Below are 7,636 nucleotides of genomic sequence, written 5' to 3'. Positions count from 1 at the left end.
TCTCTTCTCTTCCTGCCAGCACCTTCCTCCTACAGTGGTTGCTAGCCCTAACATCAACAGTGAGTACTTCTGTACTCAGCGTCAGGGGCGGATCCAGGATGAAATGACAGGGGGGGCACCATGATAAAAGAGGGTTTAGGTGGGGGGGCGGTGTTAGTGGTGCCAGTGTACATGCTAAGAGAGCGGCAGAGAGAGGGTGGGAATGGGATTAAAAATAGGCCCTGGCATTTAAAGTATGCAGGCCCACCATGGTGACAAAAGTGAAGGAAGTAGTTTTGCGCGCGCCGAAGGCGCGCTCCGGAAAATGTGGTGTGGCCACTCAACAGGGGGCATGTCCTTGAGTGTAGTGTACAACACCATATACAACTTCTACGCATTATGCAACAAAATACTAGACCCCATTATACTTGCCCCTTACACATGATGCCAAATGGAATGAGCCAAAATTCACATAATGGCACACGGATTGAGCCAAAATTCAAATAATGCCACACGGATTGTGTCAAAATTCACATCAAGCCACACGGATTGAGCCAAAATTCACATAATGCCACATGGATTGAGCCAAAATCCAAATAGTGCCACATGGCTTGTGTCAAAATTCACATAATGCCACACGGATTGAGCCAAAATTTACATAATAACACACGGATTGAGCCAAAATTCACATAATGCCAAATGGATTGAGCCAAAATAAACATAATGCCACACGGATTGAACCAAAATTCACATAATGCCACACGGATTGAGCCAAAATTCACATAATGCCACATGGATTGAGACAAAATTCACATAATGCCACACGGATTGTGACAAAATTAACATAATCCACACGGATTGAGCCAAAATTCACATAATGCCACACGGATTGAGCCAAAATTCACATAATGCCACACAGATTAAGCCAAAATTCACAAAACGTTTCATAAACAGGAACATTGTCCACCAAAGGCGCGCATTAAACATTTACACCATAATGTCCATTACACGTTAAGTTACACGCCATTACATCCATTATGTATTATGTCAAACACCATAATGCCTATTAAAAATGATGCTACATAAGTGCTGCTTATCTACATGCTCATTGCCAAGGGTTCCATGCTCATTGCCAGAGGTTCCATGCTCATTGCCATGTGGGATTACATGCTCATTGCCAAGGGGAATACATGCTCGCGGTAAATGGGGGACAGCCGCCAGGCAGAAGTGATAGCCACTGACAGTGGCAGAGCCTGGCTGTATTCAGAGCACTGCAGGTCCAGGCTATTTGAAATAATACCCCTTTCACACCAGAAAATGCATTCCCAGGTTGGCCCCTTTTACACCAGCCTAGTCCCTGCATTTTCTTGTGTGAGGGGGAGAGAAAACCACCCCTCCCCCCCTTTAACCAGTTATCTTTTTTAACCGGCTATATCTTCGGAACCAACTGATCCATTTACATGAGACAAGTATCATATTGAAGAACTTTTGAGTGGGCTTTGAATGATTTTGGTCCAGTGAAACTGGAACGTTTGGTTCCAGAGTAATCTGCCCTCAAAGAACATGACAGCCATGAAATTACATTTCAAAAATAAAAAAATTAGTTTACACGTAATATCTCTGGAACCGATTGACCGATATGGACCAGCCTGGTATCATATTGAAGGCCCAGCGATTTGGAATTGAATGAGATCCACAAGCTTCTGTGATGCCAGTTGGGGAACTGGCAGCCGTCGGAACCGGGTGGGGGTCGGAAATGACGGGTCCCATATTATCCTATGGGGAAAAAACGTAACAGCTTTGCCAGGCGATATCTCTGGTTCCCGGGGGTCTAGAGACACGGGGCTGGGCTCGTTGGAAAGCCCTGGTCCTCAGCTACAAAATTAAATGACAAGGGGGGCACGTGCCCAGGTGCCCCCCCCCCTGAATCCGCCACTGCTCAGCTTACAGCCCCTGCTGAAAGTGGCATTGTACCCCCCCCCCCTCGTGGTATGGGGGATAACCACAATTTTTTGGGGGGGAGGGGTACCTGCGAATTTTGGCGGGGGACCCGCAAACTTTGGGATGGAGGGGGTACCCATGAATTTCCAGGGGGTCGTGGGTGGGGGGGGAGGGGTACAGACGACTTGTGGGGGGTCACGGATGGGGGAAGTGTTCCAGACGACTTGTGGGTGGGTCACGTGGGTGCCCGCAAATTGCTTCTCCCCTTAATAGAGAATAGGGCATGTGGAGAGTATGAATCAGGGATTCTCTCTCCCTCTCTCTCTGCGATCTCTCTCTCTCTGCGATCTCTCTCTCTGATCCATCTCTATCTCTCTATGATCCTTCTCTTTAACTCTCTTTCGATCCCTCCCTCTCTCTCTCTGCGATCCCTCCCTCTCTATCTCTCTCTGCGATCCCTCTCTCTCTCTCTGTGATCCTTCTTTCTCTCTGCAATCCCTCTCTCTCTCTGTGATCCCCCCTCTCCCTCTCTCTCTGCGTTCCCCCCTCTCTCTGCATTCCCCCTCTCTCTCTGCATTCCCCCTCTCTCTCTCTGCTTCCCCCCCCCCTCTCTCTCTCTCTCTGGGTTCCCTCTCTCTCTGCGTTCCCCCTCTCTCTCTCTGCAATCCCCCCTCTCTCTCACTCTGCGATCCCCCTCTCTCTCTGCGATGCCCCTCTCTCTGACTCTCTGTGATTCCTTTCTCTCTCTGCGATCTCTCTTTTTCCGACTCTCTCTCTCTCTGCCTCTGTAATCCCTCTCTCTCTTTCTCTCTGCTATTCCTCCCATCTCTCTCTGTCTGCGATTCCCCCCTCTCACTTTCTCTAGGACCACCCTCCCTTTCTGCGATCCATCTCTCCCTGTGCTCCCTCTCTTTTTTTAAATAGGTCGTGGGGGGGGGGGCTAAACTTAAAATTAAGTTTAGGGGCAGCCTCACACTTAAATCTGGCGCTGCCCATAATGCTCATCCCTGCAGTCAGCTTGGCACACTCTCTCTCACACCTGCACCTGTTCCACCTCTCTCATGCCCGACCATGTCCTTCCTGTCAAACCTTCCCCTTATTCCTCCTCTCACGCCACCCAGTATCACCCTTCTCACTCTTCTCCCCTATCCATCACTTTTCTCCCCCTATTCCCCCACTCATGTCTACCCAGTGAGGAGCCTATGCCAGGAGCAAGATGCTGATGCCATATTGGCCTGTGTGCTTTAAATGGGGGACCATTTTTAGGCCCAGCCCTATAGTGTGTTGTATAAGGTAAGAGGGGGTTACTGCTTTTGAAAAGGGCTCCCCTACCTTCCTTCCCCCCTACACGGCCCTCAAAAAACCCCACCCCATTTATTGGCTCCACCCCTTTTCTAGGGCTGCTTTCACAGATTTCCCGGGCTGGTTTTCCATCCCAATCCGCCCATGGTTAGAAACTGACATTAATCTGATTGATTTTTATTGTTTTTTTCACTGGCCGGTTTATAATTATATTGTAATAATTTTATTGTTTATTAAATATATTTGTACAGTCTCAAACAGCACCGTCTATCCTTTTTTTGGAATTTTTTTCCTCTGTCTAAAAGATATTGCAACTTTACATGGAAGTAAAAGCAGTATTTGTGTAGGATATAGGAAAATTGTATAATCTGTTGCCCTTGCCCTATTAATATTATATAATCATAGGCGTGCGCAGCCCATTTTATTAGGGGGTGCACCATTAGAGGGGTGTGTCCATCACGCCTACTGGGCATTTCCATCACCGCCTACTGGGCATCAATGCAAACTAAATAGAAGGTGATTTATTTATGTATATACACTTCAGAATTAATAATTTCCCCCCACACATACTAGAAACTATAATGCCTATTACACACTGCCACACACCATAATGCCCATTCCACATAATGCCACACACTATAATGCCCATTCCACATAATGCCACACACCAAAATGCCCATTACACATAATGCCACACATAATAATGCCCATTACACATTATGCCAGGACTTAACACATTTTTGTAAAACATGGACAATAGATACAGTGTGCACCGAAGGAGCGCACAAATATTTACACCGTATTACACGTCACACACCCATAACATAGTATACCACATGCCGTAATGCCCTTTACACGTTATGCCATACACCGTAATGCCCATTACACGTTGCACCTCACACCGTGATGCCATTACACATTGCTCCTCACACTGTGATGCCCATTACTCCTGACACCGTGATGCCCACTACACAATATGCCACACACGTTGATGCCCCTTAAACATTATGCCACACACTGTGATGCCCAATACACACTGACACATGTGATGCCCTTTATACATTATTCCATACACCATAACGCCTATTACATATTATGCTGCATAAGTACTGCTTACCTACATGCTCATTGCTAGGAGTTACATGCTTGATACCAGGGGATTCATGCTCGTTGCCATGGGGGATTTCATGCTTGTTGCCCAAGGGGGTTACATGCTCGTTGCCCAGGGGGATTATGTGCTCATTGCCCATGGGGGATTACATGCTCATGTCCCTGGGGGGATTACATGTTCATTGCCCAGCATTGGATTACATGCTCATTGTCTGGCAGGGGATTGCATGCTCATTGCCATGGGGGGGGGAATTACGTGCCCGTTGCCCTGGGGAGACGCAGTGCGCCAAGAGACGAAGTCTCAGACATAATCACAGCTGCGGAACAATGTCAGATGGGGATCATTAGAGCGGGACCTGAAAGGGATTATCTGAGAAAGATATCTGGTGGCACAATCAAACCCTGAACCGGCATTTGCCTATGCCTAGGACCAGCTTTATCTGGGTGAGTCCCAACGCCCCCCGCTCCCTCCAGCAGCGTCCCGCACACCTCCAGGAGAGGGACAGTATGGTGGTCGATTCTGTCAGCAGGAAGCAAAGAATGATTGATTGGTGTCCCGCTGCTGTTGAGCTCCTGCACATCGACAGCAGCGAGACACCAAACAACGGGGGATGTGCGCGGACATTAAGGAGGCTGCAGGATGCTGTATACAGGTGGGTGGGCGGGCAGCAGTTGGGACTACAATACGCGGCTGCACTGCTCTGCTCAGCAGCCAGCCGCATCGTCACTGCTGCTGGTGCCGTTCTAAAGGAGGAGCAGCAATCGTGCGGGGGGCGCCGGTCTTTAGGAGGTGCCTGTGCACCCCCGGCACCCCCCGTGCGCACGCCTATGTATATAATATATTATTATTATTATATAATTGCGCAGATTTAACCTACGCAGAGCAGCTCTTTAATTTTCTTCAGACTGTAAATCTGCGATGAAATTCCAAGAATGGATATACTTATGCAGCATTGCCATAGAACAGCAAATCAAGTGTTTCATAAATGGTGATGAATGTTTCTATCTAAAATACAGGTAGAGATTAATAAATTACTCTCTCACTGACATAGAGTAATCACACAGCATTTTACATTGATAAAATACTCCATATAGTGGTACGTCATTTAACGAGTCTTACGGGAGAAAAACTCTATATTAAAAATATATATCATTATGGTACTTGTGTAGTTTCACGGCATCCTGATATAGATATAGACGATTTTTGACCTGTTCATACCCCCACTATCCACTACGCATGGAGTTGATTTTATATAGTGTGGCGAGCGCAGCGAGCCACCGAGCCCGAAGCGTATCGAGCCCCGCAAGGGGACGCGGTTTACTGCGCTCGCCACACTACATAAAATCATTATGAACAGGTCAAAAAATCGCTTCGGATCGCATCGATATATCGGACGGTATTGCATCCGATATATCGGGCGCCGTGAAAATACACAAGTACCATAATTATAAATACTAATATTAATTACTGATAATACAAATTACCATTTTTTTATATTGTGCATACATATTTCAGTGTACTTTACAGAGAATATTTAGTCATTCATATCAGTGAATCAGTGAACAAAAATGACAAATTAACCCTTTGAGTGCCAATTGAATTAGTCAAAATAGGTGTGAAAATTGCCAAGCAAACATTTTTATTCATCATAATGACCTTAAAGTTTACCTTACTGTATATAGGAAATACAATTTTTTTTTACACAACATTATTTGAATTTATATAACAAATGTGAGCGATGCTGGCATTGTTAACGGATATTTTTAACATCTCTCACACAGAAGTTGACAGATTGAAGGCATGAGTCTTCAATCTGTGGCCCTCCAGATGTTGTGAAACTACAAATCCCAGCATGCCTTGCCACAGTTTTGCTATAAGGGAGTGTTAAAACTGTGGCAAGGCATGCTTGGATTTGTAGTTTCACAACATCTAGAGGGCCACAGTTTGAAGACCCATGCTCAAAGGGTTAAATAAAATAATTATTAACAGATAAAATTTAATTTTGCATCCAAAATTAGTCAGTAGTTCCCAAACTGGGTGCCAAATGTCCTCCCGACAGTCGGGATTTTGAAATCAGTATACCGATGTCAGAATCCCGACTGTTTAAAGCCCGGCAGTCCACAACCCCCATAGAGGGAGAATAGATCCTGTGGTGAGCACTCAATCTGCTGTCTGAGTACAGGCATTCAAGATTCTGATATCCGTCTACGAATTGTCGGAATCTTGACTGTCAAAGCCTCATATCACGCCCCCCAAACTCTGGGCCTGATTCAGGACTGGTTGCATAAGTTTGCCGAGTCCTGCAATCGCATTGTGATTTTGTGAATGCCTTTGCTTGATTGACAGGCAGGTGCATTTGGGAGAGGGCCGGCAATACCAACAACGAGATTTCCTTGAGTGGCCAGGCCACTGATGGTGCCGCAAGTTGCTGCAGTTGCAGCAGAGAATCATGACTGATTGTCATGAAATATCACAGTTCACAGTTTTCAGAAACAGCAAATGCAGGCAGGAGGTGGTATGCAGGCAGGAGGTGGCATGCAGGAAGGAAGTGGTATGCAAGCAGGAGGTGGTATGCACCTCCTACATTTGCATTGCTGTAGATCGCATATGGTAAACTACAAGCAGATAAGCATATACAATCATAGGCAAACGCAGGGGGGTTTCTGGTTGCACAGAAACCCCCCATCCTCTTGGCAAGTGCCTTCAATTATGACAACAATAGTACTGGTATATAATATGATCAATAGAGCTGCCACACATCAGTGTTGGGGACAAAACAGAGCTGCTGCACATGCCCTGTGGGAGCTGCTTCTTCTACCAAGTTTGCTGTGTGTGTGTGTGTGTTTCTGAGCCCTCAAACATCGCAATAGACTAGAAAGTAGCTGCCAGGAGGAAGAGACAGGAGCCTTAACATGAGGTGGGAGAATGTGAACTTAGAAAATGCAGTACTGGTTCTATTATGTCTGTGTATTTATTTATTTATTTATTATGGCATATTTATTTATTTATTTATTTACAGTTTCTTATATAGCGCAGCAGATTCCGTTGCGCTTTACAATAGTAGACAGTGATAAAACAAACTGGGTAACAACAGACTTGGGGGTTAGAGGGCCCTGCTGCAAGCTTAACCTTTTCCTGACCAAATATCTTATTTAAGTGTTTGAAACAGCCTATACTATAGACCAGTGGTTCTCAACCTCGATCCTCAGGGCCCCCCTACAGTGCACGTTTTCCAGGTCTCCACACAGAATCACAGGAGAAATAATTACCTCCACTTGTAATTAGTGCACCTGTGTGTCTGTG

This window comes from Crinia signifera, chromosome 2 (assembly GCF_055691185.1).
Source record: "Crinia signifera chromosome 2, ASM5569118v1, whole genome shotgun sequence".
Lineage (NCBI taxonomy): Eukaryota > Metazoa > Chordata > Amphibia > Anura > Myobatrachidae > Crinia > Crinia signifera.
This window is presented reverse-complemented; position numbering follows the sequence as displayed.